The sequence below is a fragment of the Leptodactylus fuscus genome, chromosome 1 (genome assembly GCF_031893055.1).
Source record: "Leptodactylus fuscus isolate aLepFus1 chromosome 1, aLepFus1.hap2, whole genome shotgun sequence".
Taxonomy (NCBI): Eukaryota; Metazoa; Chordata; class Amphibia; order Anura; family Leptodactylidae; genus Leptodactylus; species Leptodactylus fuscus.
In genome coordinates, this window is record NC_134265.1 from 4,940,282 (window position 1) to 4,961,285 (window position 21,004).

The 21,004-nt window shown below is 46.0% G+C and overlaps 1 pseudogene; it reads left to right on the forward strand.

Moving 5' to 3' along the window:
* Positions 1-21,004, forward strand: part of LOC142192670 (uncharacterized) — a 68,050-nt pseudogene that overhangs the window by 20,355 nt on the left and 26,691 nt on the right.

Here is a 21,004-nt window from a genome sequence, read left to right on the forward strand (position 1 = left end):
AAGTGTCCTAATGTCATGGGAAATAAAGCCGCCATATCTCTATTCTATCTGATATTATTGTCACTACATTCACCTGCGGCCTCTTATACTACACATTCTTACAATTACTGGGAAGATCTCCCTATATATACAGTATATACAGACCTCCTTATATACAGTATATACAGACCTCCTTATATACAGTATATACAGACCTCCCTATATATATACTTGTGTAGTGATTACATTGTCTCATCTTCTCTCCATTCAGGTTCCTACAATATAGAATCCTCTCAGTATCTTCTATATAAGAGAATATTCCTGATTGATCCATCAAGGATGGAAAGAGACAGGAACAAGATGGCGGAAAGTCTATTAAATCTCACCCTAGAGATCATCTACCAGCTTACTGGAGAGGTGAGAGATTCTGATGATGTCATCATGACATCATTCTTATCTCTAGTAATAACAGATGATATGACTGGAGAGGTGATGGACTCTGGACATGTATGTAGTGAGATTTATTAATGTGTCTCCCCATAACCAGGATTACACAGTAGTGAAGAAGACCTCTAGTGGGCGCTGTCAGGCTCCTGCGTATGATGGATATGGAGGAACCCTGAGTCCAATCTCGGGGCCTCCACCTCACCCCCTGATACAGGAGGAGATCAATGGACAGAAGATCCTAGAACTCACCCACAAGATGCTGGAGCTGCTGACTGGAGAGGTGACACTGCTGGGAATGCTGGGACATTATACAGTAACTGGAGGGGTCGGGGTGATGACTGTATCATTGTGTTGTCAGGTTCCTATAAGGTGTCAGGATGTCGCTGTCTATTTCTCCATGGAGGAGTGGGAGTATTTAGAAGGACACAAGGATCTGTACAAGGAGGTGATGATGGAGGACCAGCAGCCCCTCACATCAGCAGGTAATAGACATGACTATATACACATGGACTTCCATTATTTGTATGTACAGAATGAATTCAGTCCCTGTCTGTGTTTCCTACAGGTAGATCCAGTAAGAGGACAACACCGGAGAGATGTCCCAGTCCTCTTCTTCCACAGGATGATGATCAGGTAGATGGAGATATTCCCTATGATGTGTAGACGGGCTGTGAAGTTCCTGCGTCTCTTTCCTTCTCTTTGTCGCTGACTTACATTATCTCTTTCACAGCCTCAGGATAAAGATCTGAGCACTATGAGTACTACAGAGGCCTATGTGAGAGGTGATGAGGAGTGTGAGGAGGACGTCCCTACAGGTGAGGGGTCACCACTTTATAGAGCCGACACAGATTTATTGAAATTTTTCAGGGTGACAGAAAAAATAAAAGAATAATTCCGCACAATAAGAAAATCTCAATAAAGCAAAGAGAAAAATTACATAACAAATGAGACAAGAAGACAAGGAACAACCAACAAAGGAAAATGGGAAGAGAGCGGCGGGGAAGGAGATTAGAGACCCTGCGGTGTACACTAGGTATCCTACGGGGACCAAATCGAGTCAAAGGCTTTCACCATATTGTTTGAACTAGCTTTCAAGTATTGCAGGTTTCGAACATCCATGACATGGACAAGGAGGTCCACACTGGACGGAGGGGCAAGACATGGAGAGTTTTAGCTGCTGTGCAGAGATAGCGAAACAGTTTGGATGATTTCTTTCCCTTTCACCTCGGAGACAAATTAAGCAAATGGATGAGAGGATCTAGGGGTTCATCTGCAGAAAATCAGGGGACAGTCCCAGAATGTGTGATGGAGATGTTACTCTGCTGTAGATACTCTAACAACCAAGGAGATCGTAGGATTCAGGGAATGTAGGAGGCCGGGGTGTGGTACCAGTGCATTAAGGGGTTATATTGCACCTCCTTACTTGTCAAACACGTTTAAGATTTGGATGCACGTGATCAAATAATCTGCCATTGAGTGAAGGAGATTGAACGTCCCAGGGCTTCCTCCCATCTGGTCATAGATCTATGAACAGGAGGTGCCCGAACCTCGGCAGAAGATTGGAAATGATAAATCGTAGTGATCGGGTCTATTGTAGAGGGACCCATTGGCATAGCTTCTCAAAGGCGATGGGGGTAGTAGCCCTCAAAGATCCAAATAAGGTAACTGTGAAGTGGGCAGTTTGTCGGTAGTGAAAGAACTTGGTGTCAGGAATGTGCAGTGCTGTGATAAAATAGTCAGAGCCTGAGCTTCAGGGTCAAGGAGTAGACCATGTCAGCCAGTCTAAACAGGCCAGCCCTAGACCAAGGATGGACCATGGAAGCCGACAGTCCCACCGACTTTTGCAAAAAAAAAAAAAAAAGATATACTGTATATACAAAAGTACATGTGATAATCCGGCCTTACATGACCATACAGAACATCCTAGTGATCTACTGGTCCATGCACGGAGATCTACTGTTACATGCTCATCTATTTTGCAACCACTGTCGAAATAATTGAATTTTGTTTGGAAATTTTTCTATAGAAATGTTATAAAATGTCATAGTTATTGAAGGCAGTGCCTGACCAGGGTTAAGTGTATAAACCCAACAGCTCAGTTAGACACATGAAGTTCACCTGAACTCACTGGTTTTTCCCTCTAAAAATCCGGGCCTCCATTGCCGAGATGTTGTTTGATTTCAGTATATGCAAATCAGCAATCTGGGGCACAGAGGGCGGCTCCGTTGCTCCACTCTGTTACGCCCAAGTATAATTGGCCTCCTCCTCTTCTCCCTGCTTTGAGTGGTATACGTAAGGTATAAGCAGTGAATACCCCTCTGAGGTTCCCAGGCTGGTGCAGGCGTACTACGCATGGGTATAATCACAGTACGTCACAGTATAATCGGAAACACGGCTTCTCAATGAAATCAAAGAATATTTCAGCAATGGAAATTCAGATTTTATAAGGGAGAAAAACCTTTGCATGTAGGTGAACTGAACCCTGGTGAGACATTCCTTTATATGATGCAAAAATAGTAATATCAGTTTTCCTCTTGTCAGATGACTGTACCAGGAGCTCAGAGGGACATCTGATATCTACAGATTATAACAGAGAGGACCATGGTATCACACAAGATCCAGCCCTTCAGACGAAAGATCTATCATCTGGTTCATCACAGACTGTGAGAACTCACACAAGGAAGAAGCCATTTTCGTGTTCAGAATGTGGTAAAAGTTTTACAGCTAAATCATCTCTTAATGAACATCAAAAATTTCACACAGAAGTTAGACCATATTCATGTTCAGAATGTGGCAAATGCTTTACTGATAAATCAAAGCTTATTGGACATCAGAAAACTCACACAGGGGGGAAACCGCATTCATGTTCAGAATGTGGTAAACGTTTTACCACTAACACGCGTCTTACTGAACATCAAAGAACTCACACAGGAGAGAAGCCATATTCATGTTCAGAATGTGGCAAATGTTTTACTTATAAATCAAAGCTTATTGGACATCAGAGAACTCACACAGGGGAGAAGCCATATTCATGTACAGAATGTCCGAAATGTTTTTGCACTCAAGCACATCTTACTGAACATCAAAGAACTCACATAGAAGAGAATCCGTTTTCATGTTCAGAATGTGGAAAGTGTTATAAATCGAAATCAATTCTTCTTCAACATTGGAGAAGACACACAGGGGAGAAGCCATGTGTATGCTCTGAATGTGGTAAAAGTTTTATCAAAAAATCAGCTCTTACTGAACATCAAAGAATTCACACAGGGGAGAAGCCATATTCATGTTCTGAATGTGGAAAGTGTTTTAAGTCGAAATCCACTCTTTTTCATCATCGGAGAATACACACAGGTGAGAAGCCATATTCATGTTCTGAATGTGGAAAGTGTTTTAAGTCGCAATCCACTCTTTCTCATCATCGGAGAATTCACACAGGGGAGAAGCCATTTTCATGCTTAGAATGCGGCAAATGTTTTAATTATAAATCACGTCTTCTTGCACATCAGAAAATTCACACAGGAGAGAAGCCATATTCATGTTCAGAATGTGGGAAATGTTTTACTCGGAAATTGAATCTTGTTAAACATCAGAGAAGTCACACAGGAGCATAACCATTTTCCTGCTCAGAATGGGGCAAAGGCTGTATCAAGAAATCAGAATGTGCAAAATGTTGTTAGGTTGAACAAACTGTTACTGAGCATCAAAGATTTCACACAGGAGAGGAGTCATATTCATGTTCAGTATGGGCTCTGTAGCACCACGAGAGGATACATAATAGAAAGGGCAGCAAGCGGGGGATGTGATTAAAAATAAATTACTTCGGGGCTCTTTAGGTTGTGACTGAGGTCATGTGCCCCAGAGGGTCACTTCTGGGACCTGTGATTGGGCCCCAACAGTCATGTGGGGTGCGCTGGCTTAATGACATCAGTTACAGGCAGAAGAGGACCAAGGAGGATGCCAGAGCGAGGATGTCCAGTAGAGGTGAGATAATGTGGGTATGTGCTTGTTATTTTCCACCACCTCCCCTTGGCTTTCATTTATTATACTATGGGGTCTGAGGCGACCACAATGTTTAATAATAGCACTGTACCTCATGAATATTGGTCAAATTTCGTGGGGTTAGCTTGAAGCGACTCAAGGTGAACGCTTGAGAGCTTTTTATACTGTGTGTGGGCCACTGTGGAGTATATTATACTGTGTGGAGGATATTATACTTTGTGTGGGCCACTTTGGACCATATAATATCATGTGGTGACACTGAAGGGCCACTGTGGAGCATATGATATGGTGTGAGGTTCACTGTGGAGCATATTATATGGTGTGGGGGCCACTGTGTACCATATTATATTGTGTCAGGCCCTTCAATATTTACATGACATGCCACCTGTTGTTATATAACAGACATGTTATTACATGCTCTAATAACCTTGCCCAATCATTATAAAATGATCCTGAGCTATAAATAGTGAAGGGGTGAGGGCGCTTTCAAAAGCACCATGGTCCCTTCAAACAGTTTATCAGCAGGAGCCCTGAGAATTGGACCTCCACTGATCTCTTGGATCAGCTGCTTCCCAGAACACATACTGAAACAAATTCTTGATAACCGCAATTGCAGGTGCTATGGTTGTATCTAATTCAAGTATCTGAGATTCCCATAATTGTCACTATCAAGAGAACGCTGTAGGGAGGGGGACCTGGTAAAAGTTTGCACTTGGGCCCACAAGAGTTTAGTTATGTCACTGCTGGAGACTTAAAGTTACCATCATTTATCTGGCAGATTCTTCATCATGGACCGAGGGGTTTTGGCCTCACCAGATTTATCACAGTGACTGACACTAGATGATAAATATGCCGTATCTTTACACTCTATAGTCTAAGTTTATACCATGTTTTTGTTGGCTTATGTCTGCTTAATATTAAACTTCTGCTTTATCTATACCAACTAATCTTATTTTTGTATAAAATAAACTTTTAATGATGTACCAGGAACAGACTCTCATGGCTTGTGGGAAATGTGTAACCGATAAATTAATTGTTGTTGAACATCAGGGGAGAAGCCATATTCATGTACCTATGTGGAAAAAAATTCACACAGGGGAGAAGCCATATTCATGTACCTTATTTGGAAAACTGGTTTTAATGAAAGCTGTACAACGTTATGCAATACAAGAAAATAGTACAAAAGAAATGGGACCCAAGTACACCGATGAGTGTTTAGGTAGAAATTTGAACATTGGATGGGAGGAACTATGTAGACATAGCATGCCTGAATTGAAGAAACCTAAAAAATTGTAGATGGGGAATACTGAACTGTGTGCTTAGGGAGTCCCTGATCATAAACATCACCAAACAGAACACCAAACTGATCCCAACACCAGGCATCTGGGAGAGTCAGATCTTAGTTAAACCTGGGTTATCCCATAGCGAAGTTACAATAGGAACTTCAGTACCAGCTGCCACTTGCTTCTCCTTTTGCCAGACCTGGCCTGCTAATTTCTGAATAGGCAGTAATCTAGCCTTATATAGATGTGGGCTCTCTAACCATATCATGAGTAATAATGAGCTAAGTATACCTCCTGTCCTGCTAAATAATATAAAAAGAGGTCAGGAAGAGCCAGACCACCCATGTCTTTTGGTCATTAGAAAGTGGAGAGGCGTAATTTGGACCTGGAGCTCCCCCAAATAAAGGGAATAATTAAAGAGTCCAGCTGCCTGAAAAACATATGTGATACGGGCACAGCTGCCTGTTCTAGAATATTAAACATTTAGAGAGAACCCCCATCTTAATAAGATTTATTCGCCCATCAACCTGTTAGTGCATAAGCCAGAGGAGATACTGAATCTATCAATAAGGGCCATGGCTCCGGGAAGAGATTGATTAGGATCAGACATGAGCAAAAGAAGATCAACCGCATATAGGGCCGTCTGCTCCCCCCGGATACCAATAGTCACTCCCAAGAATGATGACAAGAGGTTCTATTGCCAATACAAAAAGTACCGCTCATAATGGACATCCCTGGCGAGTCCTCCTATGTAAGGAGAATAGCAGCATCAGTCCTGCCGCTGCTGGCTTCACCTGTGCCGGCGTCTACACTCTCTATTACAGCAGATGCCGGCTCTGTATTACATTGTGAAGGCTGTACGCCCGATGCCTAGTGCATCGGCAGCGCACACGCAGGGCCAGCAGCATAGAAGCGACGACTTCTCGCCGCTGGCTTTGCATATGTAACCCCGCCCACCAATGACGCAACAAAGCCGGAAGACAGAAGAATTTACTGCAGCGAAGACTAGCGAGTATGCGACGTGGGACAACCCCTTTAACTCAGAATTGTGCACTTCAGTGCAAACATTAGTTTGGCAGTGAGCTGCCTTAGTTAGGTAGGTCTTTAGATAGAATTGTTCCATAGTTAGAATTGTTCCCAGCGCCACACCTCCCATGAGGCGACCTGAAGCGACCGCTTCAGGCGGCGCTATGCTAGGGCCCCAGAGAGGGCGGCATTTTTGCTTACCTAAACCAGTCCAGGACAAGCAGCCTCCCCTCACGCTTAGGCAAAGAGCAGGTCCTCTCCCTGCCTGCGAACGACGCTAAGCCTTTGATTCGCCCCATCCCCTAAGTTCCACCACGCCTCCTCCGCTATGCCCCCTCCTCCCGGGGGGGGGGTCGGCTTTCTGTCGGCCACCTTGGGCGGCGAAAAAGGAAGGTTCACCCCTGATTGTTCCTTAGTAATTACCCAGGGACCACCTACCTTAGCTACTCTGCTACCTGTAGTGCTTCCTCAGGTGGCTGTGGTGGGTGCAGCCCAGGAGGTTACTGAGAGCACACGGTCTAAGTTTGTTTATGTTTATCTTGCAGTGGAGTAACTGCAAGACTTAGTATTCATTAGCAGCTGCTCTGAACTTATGAATGTCCACAGTATAAGGCAGTGCAGCCAGGAGGTGTTATCAGAGGGTCAACACCAAAAGCAACCAGTAGGTGATATCAGAGAGTCAGCGTCAAGTTACGTGTGCAGTGCAGGATGCTACAGCTAGGAGGCGTTACTACTTGGTCAGTACAGATAATTGTCCACAGTGTATAACAGAACAGCCAGTATGTGTTAGCAGAGAATAAGTATTCAGAGACCCACAATGCAAAGTAATAGAGCCAGGAGGTGTTACCAGAAGGCCATCATACAGCAATATCCACAGTACAGAGCAGCGCTGCCAGTAGGTGTTATCAGGTGGAAAGCCACAGTGGTTAGAGTCACACAGGGAACTCTGCCCAGATGGTGGAGATATAGGATATCCAAGGCTTACTAGGTAGATATAAGGAAAATGTTTGTTTTGGTACCGTGTTAGCCAGTGGTTATGAAATATAAAAAAAAAACAAAAAACTTTGCAAGTCTTCAGTAGGTGATACCTTTTTTAATGGCTAACTCATAATGATGACAGAATATGACGTTTTGAAGCTTCCTCTGAGCTCCTTCTTCAGATATAACTAAAAATGCAGCCTCTAGAAAGTGTTTTTAGATATATCTGAAGAAGAAGCTCAGAGGAAGCTTCGAAACGTCATATTCTGTCATCATTATGAGTTAGCCATTAAAAAAGGTATCACCTACTGAAGACTTGCAAAGTTTTTTGTTTTTTTTTTAATATTAGGTAGATATAGGCCATGTGGAAAAATGCTACCTGAAGCCAAATCTGGTGATGGTTTGTCCAATGGGGGCTGTGTAGAAAGAGAAGAGCAGGGGGCCTAGGACCGAGCCCTGAGGAACCCCAACAGCAAGGGAAAGAGGGGAAGAAACAGAGCCCGCGAATGATAGACTGAAAGTGCGGTCTGAGAGATAAGAGGAGAACCAGGAGAGTGCAGTGTCCGTGAGGCCGACTGAGCGGAGCATAGTGAGGAGGAGATGATGGTCAACAGTGTCAAATGTTACAGAGAGGTCCAGAAGAATAAGAAGAGAGAAGTCACCATTAGATTTAGCCATTAGGAGATCATTGGAGACTTATGTGAGAGCCGTTTCAGTAAAGTGCAGAGCGCGGAAACCAGATTGTAAGGGGTCAAGCAGAGAGTTAGCAGATTAAACGAGAATAGACGAGAATAGACCAGGCGTTCCAAGATCTTAGAGATGAAGGGGAGGTTAGAGACGGGTCGATAGTTAGCAGCACAGGATGGGTTCAGGGAGGGATTTTTCAATAGCGGGTGTGGGGAATCACTCAGGTAGATGTTTGTAGCAGTGCAGGAAACAGGGACACAGACACTGGGTTGCACACAAGTTCAGGCTTTATTCACTTGTAGTGCATTCACTGCCTATGTAAAGGCACAAATAACCAAAACAAAACCTTCTTGGCTGAGAACTAAACTAAACATAAGGAAACTTTTCCCTGATTATACAGGAGACTGCCTATCAGTCTCCCACCTTGGCAACAACAATGGGTGGCACAGTACCTGATCTGTAGGTTTGGTCTGGACAGGTCAGCTCTGTCAGTGTGGTGCCACAGTCCTAGTCCTCACATACAGACTATTATCAGGCCTTGATTACTGCGCTGACCTCCCTGGTGTGGGCCTTTACCAAGCACCCTTTAGCTGCCTGGCTGGGACTTATCTGTCTTCCCAGACCACACCCTTCACTCTCTCACTCGGGGTTATGACAGCGTATATGAAAGAGGAGCGAAAAAATTTCAGAAGGGAGAAAGAGGTTAAATTTTTTTGTAAGGTAAGTCGTGACAGCAGGCGACAGAGATTGGAGAAGGTGTGAGGGAAAGGGATCACTACTGCAGTTTGTAGGGCGAGATGAGGAAAGTAGCTGAGAGACTTCCTCTTCTGTAATGAAAATGGACAGTCTGAAGTGCAGTTGGTGAGGGGATCAATACTATGGTAGGTGAGGGGGATCAGTACTATGGTAGGTGAGGCGGATCAGTACCATGGTAGGTGAGGGGGGTAGTGATACTATGGTAGGTGAGGGGGGATCAGTACTATGGTAGTTGAGGGGGATCAGTACTATGATAGGTGAGGGGGTAGTAATACTATGGTAGGTGAGGGGGGATCAGTACTATGGTAGTTGAGGGGGATCAGTACTATGATAGGTGAGGGGGGTAGTAATACTATGGTAGGTGAGGGGATCAGTACTATGGTAGGTGAGGAGGGAATCAGTACTATGGTAGGTGAGGAGGGGGTTCAGTACTATGGTAGGTGAGGGGGGTTCAGTACTATGGTAGGTGAGGGGGGGTTCAGTACTATGGTAGGTGAGGAGGGGTTCAGTACTATGGTAGGTGAGGAGGGGGTTCAGTACTATGGTAGGTGAGGGGGGTTCAGTACTATGGTAGGTGAGGGGGGGTTCAGTACTATGGTAGGTGAGGGGGGATCAGTACTATGGTAGGTGAGGGGGGATGAGTACTATGGTAGGTGAGGTGGGATCAGTACTATGGTAGGTGAGGAGGGGGTTCAGTACTATGGTAGGTGAGGGGGGGTTCAGTACTATGGTAGGTGAGGAGGGGTTCAGTACTATGGTAGGTGAGGGGGGGTTCAGTACTATGGTAGGTGAGGGGGGATCAGTACTATGGTAGGTGAGGAGGGGTTCAGTACTATGGTAGGTGAGGGGGGATCAGTACTATGGTAGGTGAGGGGGGGTTCAGTACTATGGTAGGTGAGGGGGGATCAGTACTATGGTAGGTGAGGGGGGGTTCAGTACTATGGTAGGTGAGGGGGGGGTTCAGTACTATGGTAGGTGAGGGGGGGTTCAGTACTATGGTAGGTGAGGGGATCAGTACTATGGTAGGTGAGGGGGGGATCAGTAGTATGCTAGGTGTGGGGATCAATGCCACCTGGGGATTGGGCAGTTATTTCCTGACGGATCTTATCAATTTTGTCATGGAAATAAGTGTCCAGGTCATCTGCACTGAGGTCTGAGAATGGCGTCTGCACCTTGGGTGTGAGTCAGGAGTGAAAAGTTTCAAAGAGCCTTTTAGGGTTTCAGCAGAGAGAAGAGATGAGGGCGGTGAGATTGTCTTGTTTGGTGATGTAAAGGAGTCGATGAGAGACAAGATCAATGGTGTTGCCATCTACACGCGTGGTGGAAGAAGAACATTGTGATAGACCAAAAGAAGTGGTTATTGAGAGAATCTGTGAGGCCGCTGTGGAGACGGGGGGTCAATGGGGATGATAAAGTCACCCATTATAGGGGTAAGAATTTAGCTGGATACAAAGAGGCGAAGCCAAGACGCAAAGTGATCCAGAAATTGGTAGGATGAGCCAGGTGGACTATATACATTTGGTAGCCCCTGAATCGCACCGACCCATAGAATACAGAGGACCAGTCATTGTGGCTACAGACTGAACGCCCTAAAAAACGAAGTGTGAAAGAAAAGTCGCACAAACGCCCCAGTCTGAATTATTTTCCAGCTTCCCGGCACATTGTACAGAATAATAAATGGGACCATTATGGAGAACAATTTGTCCCGCAAACATTAACCCTCGTATGGCTGTGAGAGGGAAGAAATAACAAAGTTAAGGGAGGCGGAGTCAAAAACAGATAAATGTCACAGGCGGGTAATGGGTTAACCTAATGTTATGCGGTCCTGTGACATCATCAGCCGGGGGTAATAACATTCGGGTATACGGAGGCGTCTACACAGCGTAGATGGCGGGAACTTATAAGGAGCCAAAGGAGCTGAAGGTCTGATGACTGGTAAGATCACCTGGTCATGTGACTCCTTAACTCCTCCCACAAGAGTCACTGATCACATGGCTGTGACATCATCACAGGTCCTTTAGCCCACAAGGATACAAATCACGCATGATGTTAAGGGGTTTGTCCTAAGAGGCAGCGAGCAGAGGCCCTGCTTCCTAATGACATCCCGGGGATCAGATTGGCATATACTTCCCATATGTCCAAGGATTTAGTGCCTAGAGGACCTGGTCATGTGACTCCTTAACTCCTCCCATAAGAGTCACTGATCACATGGCTGTGACATCATCACAGGTCCTGTCATATCATGGCCGCTGTCCTGGAGGAGGTCTGTAACCCGTTACATAGTTTTGGGATTTCCCTTCCATGGGGTCACATGAGGACTTGTTTGTAATGGGGGGAGCTGGAGTTTTCATAGGAAGTATTTTGGGATATAACTGAGACCACGTTCACCCCTTTCAGTTTAATAACATCGGGCCCCATTATAGTCAGTCGGGGGCGGTCGGGCTCCTCATGTGACAAAGAATGGGAAAACTGACCCTAGTGTGAACCTGGCCCAATATATAGAATAAGTGTCCTAATGTGATGGGAAATAAAGCCGCCATATCTCTATTCTATCTGATATTATTGTCACTACATTCACCTGCGGCCTCTTATACTACACATTCTTACAATTCTATATATATATACTAGCAGGAGGACGTGGCTTCGCACGGGTATATGTCATTTGCTGTTTGTGTAGCGGCCCCATAAGAATTGCCCAATTTTGCACTGATGTATTTTCTATGTTGTTTGTGTGTGTCCATAAGCGTCATGTGATCATGTGTATATCAGTTTGGATATCAGTGAAAAACCTGCGATCAGTTGTTATGGAGAATTGGAGTAAAGCTGTGTGTATGTGACCTTATGTAACAGTGTCATCCACAGCGCCCTGCCCCTTTAACCTCTTAATGCTCAGCTCAGTAATAGTACGTGGTTGCAAGTATTACGTTAACGCTCAGGTCCGTAATATTACTGACCGGCTTCCCCTCACCCTCCTGCCTCCCTTTCACTGAAAATAGTTGTGATGGCGGCTGTTCCCTACAGCAGACCATCACAGGCAAGTAAAAAAGACAAATGGTGGCGGTTCCACATTAGAGATCACTGCCATTAGTCACTGACTGATAGAATACTAATGGCGGCAATCGCCGAAGTGGGATCGCGGCTATTTTTTTTTCATTCTGCGTACAAGTTGGGATGGCCTGCTGTCTGAGACTGCAGACCATCCCAGCTAACTGCCGGATGACAAATGGCAGCAGTCAGGGTCGGACTGGGGTGTCTAGGGCCCACCAGGGTAATTGTATCTAGGGGCCCACCACCAGGACCCTGCAGACCAGCGATACCGAGACAGGGCATCTAAAGGTAATAACATGTCGGGAGCCATGCTGCTCACCTGCCATACAATGTGCAACAACATACTACCTAAACCTACTGCTACACTCTGTATGGAAAGTGATCAGCATGGCTCCTAGAAATGTTACCATTACCTATAGCCGCGCTGTCCTGGAATAGCTGATCTGCAGAGGTCCTGGCTGTTGTATCATCACAGATGTAATATTGACGGCCTATCCTAAGGACAGACCATCAATATTATAAAGATGGATAAATCCTTTAAAGATTTGTCCAGAAATTGGAGCAACCCATGTGCCTGGCAGGAGGTGTAAAATAAAAAAAATAAAAAGTGCCTTCACCTGTCCCCATTGCTCCATTGTCCGCCGCCAGTGTCCATTTAGTCTCGTGCCGGCGCCTCCTTGCTGGGAGTCCTGCACCTCATGGGACCACTGACACCAATTAGATACAGGATTTCCAGAAATTAGGCCATGAGACTGAACAGACACAGGCGGGAGGATAACGGGGGATGGGGACAAAAGCTCAATGAAAAACACTGCGTCTCACTGTTGTGCCTAATCCTTAAAGAGGACCTTTCACCATTTGGGGCACATGCGGATTAATACACCGCTAGAAAGCCAACAGTGCGCTGAATTCAGTGCAGCTTTCACGTTCTGTGCCCCCAGTGAAGAGCTATCAGTGCCGGTACCGTGGCTCTTCACTGTCAGAAGGGCGTTTCTAACAGTCAATCAGTAACGCCCTTCCTCACAGTAGCGTCTATTGCGCTGTACTGTGTGAGGGGGCTTTGCTTACCGCCTAGTGATGATGCTGAGCAGTGAGGAACGCTACCTCCCCCCAGTACACGTCTATGGACGAGCATTATCAGGAGGGGAGGGAGCGTCCCGCTCTTCACTGGGGGCACAGAATGGGAAAGCTGCACTGAATTCAGCGCACTGTTGGCTTTCTAGCGGTATATAAAACCGCATGTGCCCCAGGAGGTGAAAGGTCCTCTTAACATCTCAATATACTGTACATCACACTATAAGGATAAGACCTAACACAGCGTCCCGCAGCAAAAAAGCGCTACAGGAAAACCCCCGGCAGCAACACATCAGTTTTTTCCTGCAGCGCTTTTTGCAGAAACTCCACAGAGGTTTCCTCTGAGGACTTTCTGCTTCCATTATACCTATAGGGACACTGTAGGTTTTTCCGTAGGTATAAGTGCTGCGATTTCCAAAAACTGCAACAGTTACCTACACACTCATACATATATATTCATATACTAGCAGTACCCGCGACTTCGTCCATGGAACCCTGACCCCCTGTGTGACCCACCTGTAGCACTAGGCAGGCTTCTTCCTTTGCCTTGTGTCCACAGCGGCTCCCTTTTCCTCATCTCCCCCCTGGCACCCGCCAACCCCCTTTTTTCCTACCCACTCCCTCATGTGCTCGCTTCTTTCTCCTACCCCGTGTCCCCTTCCCCCAACCCCATGCCCCCTTCCCCCGTGTTACCTACCCCGTGCCCCCTTTTTCCCACCACCCCATGCCCCCTTCCCTGTCTTACCTCCCCAGTGACCCCTTCCCCCCCCCCCCAGACCCTGTGTCACCTTTCCCCCCACCAACCTGTGCCCACGGCCTCACCAAACCCCGGGCTCCCCGTGCACCGATGTTACAGGGGTGCCTAGGAGGGCCCCCCTCCCGTGGCAAGCCATGTGCCCCCATTCCATCTGTGGACGCTGTGGCGGCCCTGTCCCCATCCCCCTTCCAGGGGCCCCCGGGTTTACCTACCCAGGCCCCCCCATTCCTGCGTTCCCCACTGGACCGGCAACCTCCTCACTCCCAACACCCCACCCCTCTCCCTTCGCAAAGTCCCCTAACTCGCCTGTCGTCACAACCCTTCTCCTGCGGCCGAATGACACTGTAGATAGCCCTGAGCAGACATCTGCGACATCCCTGACGGACGTGCAGAGTCCAGAGGTCGCAGCTGCCACGGGACAACAGGCCGAACCGGCATTCCAGACCACGGCACAGGTGACCCCCTGTCCGGCTGCGGCAGAGCACTGCGGTCCTGTGGTAAGCCCACACAGGTGGGGCAGCGTACGCACTTCTCGCTGCCCCAGAGTACGGGCGCTGGTTCAGGACGCTCTGGACCTCTGAGAGCCGCCATGTTCTTGTGGACGCCAGCCGATAGCTCCGCCCACATAGAGAAGCGGCACCCATCCAGGTGAGCTCCTGATGGGGCTGGGATGACGTCATCCCAGGTCCTACAGCGTCCCATATCCTGCAGCGAATTCAAAAGTGAGAAGCACCGGTCACGGGAATGAATTGCGGTGATGTACGGGAATTCCATGTAGCCTATCATTCAATCCGGGAGCCAAGGTATGTATGTGCGCAATTTCAGCCAAATCCATTCGCCTGTCTAGGTGTCATTGCGGCCCCCTTCCAACCCCCCTCCCCCCCCGACCCCTTTGCACCCACCCCCGCAACCCCAGCCTCGGCCTCCTCCCCTGCCTGGGGTTAGGAACTAGGCCCGAGAGGGCAATAGGAAGTTTGTGGCTTGCTATGCTAAAAAGTGTGTGGGATTGCAGAGCTGGTGGTATGAGTTGTGGTTTTGTGGGGGTCCTGGCAAAAACGTATGTCTGCGATGGTGACGAAAAGTAGCCTATTGTTCAATACTGCCTAGGAACGATGTTTGTTGAAAATTTGAGCCAAATCAGTTGAGCGGTTTTTGCGTGATTGAGGAACAAACATCTAAACATCCACTGTCATGGTGTCTATCATAATGATATGTGTATGGTGGTGGTGTATGATAGACACCATGATAGGACTTAAGGGTTAAACAAATGTACACAAATACATATTAAATATTACATTTTACCAAAAAAAGAAAAAAATATACGCACATTTGTGGATCATTGCATCCTCTGTCCCCACACGGTCCGATGTAAGCGATGACTGCTGGGAGGGGGAGGGGGGAAGTCCGGGCTTGCATAGAGAGCGCTTCTAAAGATTGCAGGGGTAGCTGCTGCCCCTGGTGTGCTCCCGAGTCCCGATGTATTCTTTCCCTATATTAATAGGGAAAGTATACCACTGGCAGGAGGAGCCTCTGTGTCGGGGCCGTGGGAAACTGCCGGCAGCCGGGCATCTTTAGTAATTACAGCACTCCCGGCAGCCTGGGGCTCCGAGCTTACTGACAGTCAAGGCTCGGGGCCAACCGGGGTATTCCTCGGTTCCCTGGAGGGCCAGTCCAACCCTGGCAGCGGTCACTTACGTTAGTCACATGGATAATGGCGACCGCTGCCATGTGAGTTCTCATCGTTCTCATCTCATCAATTATATTCCTGCTGTAATGGCTGCTGTAAGGGACAGAAGACCATCACAGCATTCAACAAGAGGCCCCAGTATGAGGCGTCAGAGAAATGGAGGCGGTCACCGTTAGGATCGTGAACATATTGGCGATCACCGCCATTTCTGACATGTGAACAATGGCGGCAATGGCGGCGATTGACAATATGCAATTGCTATTTGCATGTTTACCCTGCTGTAAGTAACAGGAGGCCCCAGTGAGTGAAGAACGCCATTGCATATGTGAGTGCTATTTGCATTTCTCCATCTATCCAGATGTGGGATTGGCACCATTTGCTGTGCTGTGATTGGCTACTGTAGTAGTAGTCCTGCCCCCTGATCGCCGCTATTGGTTAGTCACTGACTACTGACCAATAGGAGCGATCAGTGATGTCACAGAACTGCTACTACTCCTTGCAACCGCCCTCTACTCCTCTGTTGGGTTTAGTGAGTAGTTGCTAGTGGTTGCTGTGCTGTATTTTGCTATATATCCAGAACTCTGTCCCTGTGTGTCTGTGCCCACTTCTTCGTACCACCTGAATTCCCCCGTCTGTCCACCTCCTTATTGTACCTGTGTCTCATCTTAGTTGTATTGCTTGCGTCTTGTCTGTTTGTCCTTTTTTTTATATAGTTTAGTGTCAGGAAACCGTCACCTTTAGTGATAGGGACTAGTTTAGTGCAGCGTAGTTTAGTGTTAGGTGCGTCCCGTCTGTCTACCCTCTTTGTGCGTCTTGTCTGTCTTTTTTTTTTTTATATATAGTCAGTGTTAGTAATTAGTGTCAGGGAATTTGCAAAAATTTAGTTAGAAATGCAATGTATTTTGAGGGATATACCCTCAAAATGGAGGAACTGGTTGCGCGCTCATTTTGGTGGAATGAAATGCTGGTACGCTGATGTAAAAACAATGTGATTTCTTTAAGATAATGCGTTTCGGGGTCGTTTGGTATTCCACAGGCACCGCCCCTTCATCAGATCTTTAGTGTTCGGCGTTCAGAAGTGTATACCGTATACACTTCTGAACACCGACCACTAAAGATCTGATGAAGGGGTGGTGCCTGTGGATTGCCACAGCCAGCAGAACAACTGCCACATGTAGGGTATTGCCACATCCAGCAGAACCTACGTTACATTTTATGGGGTCAGTGTCTCCTGTGGCATGTGCTGGGCACAATATATCGGGCACTGAAATGGCATATATGACTTGAAAATTGCAATTCTCACTCTGCACCGCCTGCTATGCAGTAACATTTGGAAAAGCCTGTGGGGGTCAATATGCTCTCTATACCCCTAGATGAATACCTAAAGGGGTTATGCTTTTAAAATGGGGTCACTTCTTGGGGGTCTCAACTGTACTGGTACCTCAGGGGCCTTATGTACATGCCTTAGCTGATATATTTTTCTGCTACCAAATCCATGGTCCTTTCCCATTCTGAGCCCTGCCATGTCGTCCGTCATTATACAACTGTCAGTGTCTCCTGTGGCATGTGCTGGGCACAATATATCGGGCACTGAAATGGCATATATGGTTTGAAAATTGCAATTCTCATTCTGTATCATCTGCTGTGACATACCATTTAGAAAAGCCTGTAGTGTCACTGTATCCCTATACAAATATAAGGGGTCTAGTTTCCAAAATGGGGTCACTTTTTGGGGTTTTCCACTGTTGTGGTACCTCTAGGGCTCTGTAAATGCAACATGGTGTCTAAAAACTATTCTAATGAAATTGCTGCACCAAAATCCTCAGAGGTGCTTTTTCATTTCTGAGGACTGTTTTTGAGTCACCTTACACGTTAGGGCCACCTATGGGATATTTCTACAAACTTCAGAGTCAGAGTAATAAATATTAGGGTAGGTTTTGCTATTAACCCTTTGTTACTGGAAAATTTGGTTTGAAATGGAAAATGGGCATAAAAAAGTGGCTTTTGGAAATTTCACCTCCATTTTGCATTAATTCCTGTGGAACACCTAAAGGGTTAATAAAGTTCCTATATACTGTTTTGAATAGTTTGAAGGCTATACTTTCTAAAATGGGGTCATTTATGGGTCTTTTCTATTATATAGGCCCCTCAAAGTCACTTCACAACTAAATAGGTCCCTAGAAAACAAAATCTTGAAATTTTCTTGAAAATTTGACAATTTGCTACTAAAGTTATAGGCCTTCAAACATTCTAGAAAAGTAAAAGGACATTGAAGAAACAGCCGGTATAAAGTAGACATATGGGAAATGTTAATTTAGAAGAATTTTGTGTGATAAAGCTCTGCCGTGTGATACTGTGTGCTGAGCTGTGTATCTAATCCCCCGACGTGTGATACTGTGTGCTGATCCGTGTATCTAATCCCCCGACGTGTGATACTGTGTGCTGAGCCATGAATCTAATCCCCCGATATGTGATACTGTTTGCTGAGCCATGTATCTAATGCCCCGACGTGTGTTACTGTGTTCTGAGCCATGTATCTAATCCTCTAATGGCTGGATACACCTGGGGTAATGCTGTGTGTATGTGGAGTGACCATGTGTATGGCAGTTGGAATATGAAAGAAAGACTTGCAGGTTTGTATTGGCTAATGCAGGTCATTGTATCTCAGGAACTGTACGTCTGAGAGAGTTGAGGCCTGGTCTAAACCCTTCCCGGACACCTGATGTATCTGTATGCCAAATTTGGTGAAGATCAGTCCAGTTGTTTGGTCGCGTATAAAAAATAGACAGAGAGAAACTCATTTTTATATATATATATATATATATATATATATATATATATATATATATATATATATTTATTAGCAGGAGGACGCAGCTTTGCACGGGTATATGTCATTTTTTTTTTGTGTAGTGGCCATAAGAATTGACAGTTTTGCAGTGGTGTATTTTGTTTGTGTGTGTTTCCATAAGCGTCATTTGATCATGTGTATATCAGTGAAAAACCTGCAACTGGTTGTTATAAATACCTGGGGTAAAGCTGTGTGAATGTGACCTTGTGTAATAATGTCATCCACAGCGCCCTGCCCCTTTAAAGCTGAAATACAGCAGTGAAGAAAAATAGCTGGCTTGCCATGGAAATCTGGAATAAAATTCTAATGTGTGGTGCTCTGTCCAGAGCCGCGTATATAATCCTCCAGTGTGTGTCACTGTGTGCCGAGGCACGTATCTAATCCTCCTTCGTGTGGTATTGTGTGCTGTGCCGCATATCTAGTCCTCCGGCATGTGTAATTGTGTGCAGACGCGCATATCTAATCCTCCGGTGTATGGCACTGTGTGCAGACGCACGTATCTAATCCCCTGGCGTGTGATACTGTGTGCTGATGCACGTATCTAATCCTATGAGGCCTGTATCTCAGTTTGAATATCAGTGTAGGATTTTTCATGTGGAGTGGCGATGTGTATGGCAGTTGGAATATGAGTGAAAGACTTGCATGTCTGCATTGACTAATGGGGAGGGGGGGAGTAATTGTTTTGGGAATGCTGTATCTCAGCAATGGTATGTCCGATCGAGTTGAGGACTCATCTTAAACCTTCCAGGACACCTGAAGTATCTGTATACCAAATTTGATGAAGATCGGTCCAGTCATTTGGTCGTGCATAAAGAACAGACAGACAGACAAATTCATTTTCTATAAAAGAGAGAGCTCTCCTACTATTATAAATGTGAAAGTTTGTGTGTTTGGATGCTTGTTCCTAAATCACGCAAAAATGACTAGCAACTGCCAATTTGGATTAAAGGTGTTTTCCCATCCAATGTGTCAGCACTGCCTGGAGCAGATCAGATAATATGCAAATGCATGTACTGAATAGAATGAGGGTTAGCTGAGTGTTTACACATAGAGATAACAGTCCTGGGACCTGAGATAAGCTGCTGCAAGTGCAGTGTAATGTAGTATGTGAGGTTACAAATCCGTTCAGCTGTTTTTACGTGATTGAGGAAGAAACATCCAAACTTTCACATTTGTAAGATTAGTAGGATATACAGTATATACAGACCTCCCTATATATATATCTTGTGTAGTAATTACATTGTTTCATCTTCTCTCCATTCAGGTTCCTACAATATAGAATCCTCTCAGTATCTTCTATATAAGAGAATATTCCTGATTGATCCATCAAGGATGGAAAGAGACAGGAACAAGATGGCGGAAAGTCTATTAAATCTCACCCTAGAGATCATCTACCAGCTTACTGGAGAGGTGAGAGATTCTGATGATGTCATCATGACATCATTCTTATCTATAGTAATAACAGATGATATGACTGGAGAGGTGATGGACTCTGGACATGTATGTAGTGAGATTTATTAATGTGTCTCCCCATAACCAGGATTACACAGTAGTGAAGAAGACCTCTAGTGGGCGCTGTCAGGCTCCTGTGTATGATGGATATGGAGGAACCCTGAGCCCATTCCCGGGGCCTCCACCTCACCCCCTGATACAGGAGGAGATCAATGGACAGAAGATCCTAGAACTCACCAACAAGATGCTGGAGCTGCTGACTGGAGAGGTGACACTGCTGGGAATGCTGGGACATTATACAGTAACTGGAGGGGTCGGGGTGATGACTGTATCATTGTGTTGTCAGGTTCCTATAAGGTGTCAGGATGTCGCTGTCTATTTCTCCATGGAGGAGTGGGAGTATTTAGAAGGACACAAGGATCTGTACAAGGAGGTGATGATGGAGGACCAGCAGCCCCTCACATCAGCAGGTAATAGACATGACTATATACACATGGACTTCCATTATTTGTATGTACAGAATTAATTCAGTCCCTGTCTGTGTTTCCTACAGGTAGATCTATGTGGAAAACACACAGACCCCATTATAGTCCTATGGGCGTAGCTCCCAACCATCCTAGCGGGACTTTCCCAATTTTAAGCTCCTGTCCCGCAGTCACGCACAGCTCACTGTTTGTCCTGCTCTGCTCCTGAAGTGTTTCACTTATTAACAAACTTTCCCCCGATCACCATCCACTCCTATAACTGTTAAAAGGATGTATCTGGGATAGGAGCGGGGGGTGATCGTGGGAAAGCTTGTACTCCTGTACACAGAAGGACCTGTGTGACATCACACAGTCACGTGACTAGGTAGACGTGTCTTAGTATGCCAGCAGTGCAGGAAGTTGGAGAGATGTGTAGTCTAAGGTACTGAGAGGGGAGGAGGGATGTGAGCTGCAGGGTGGAGTGAGAGAGTGTGTGGTTCACTGTGTGTGTTGTAC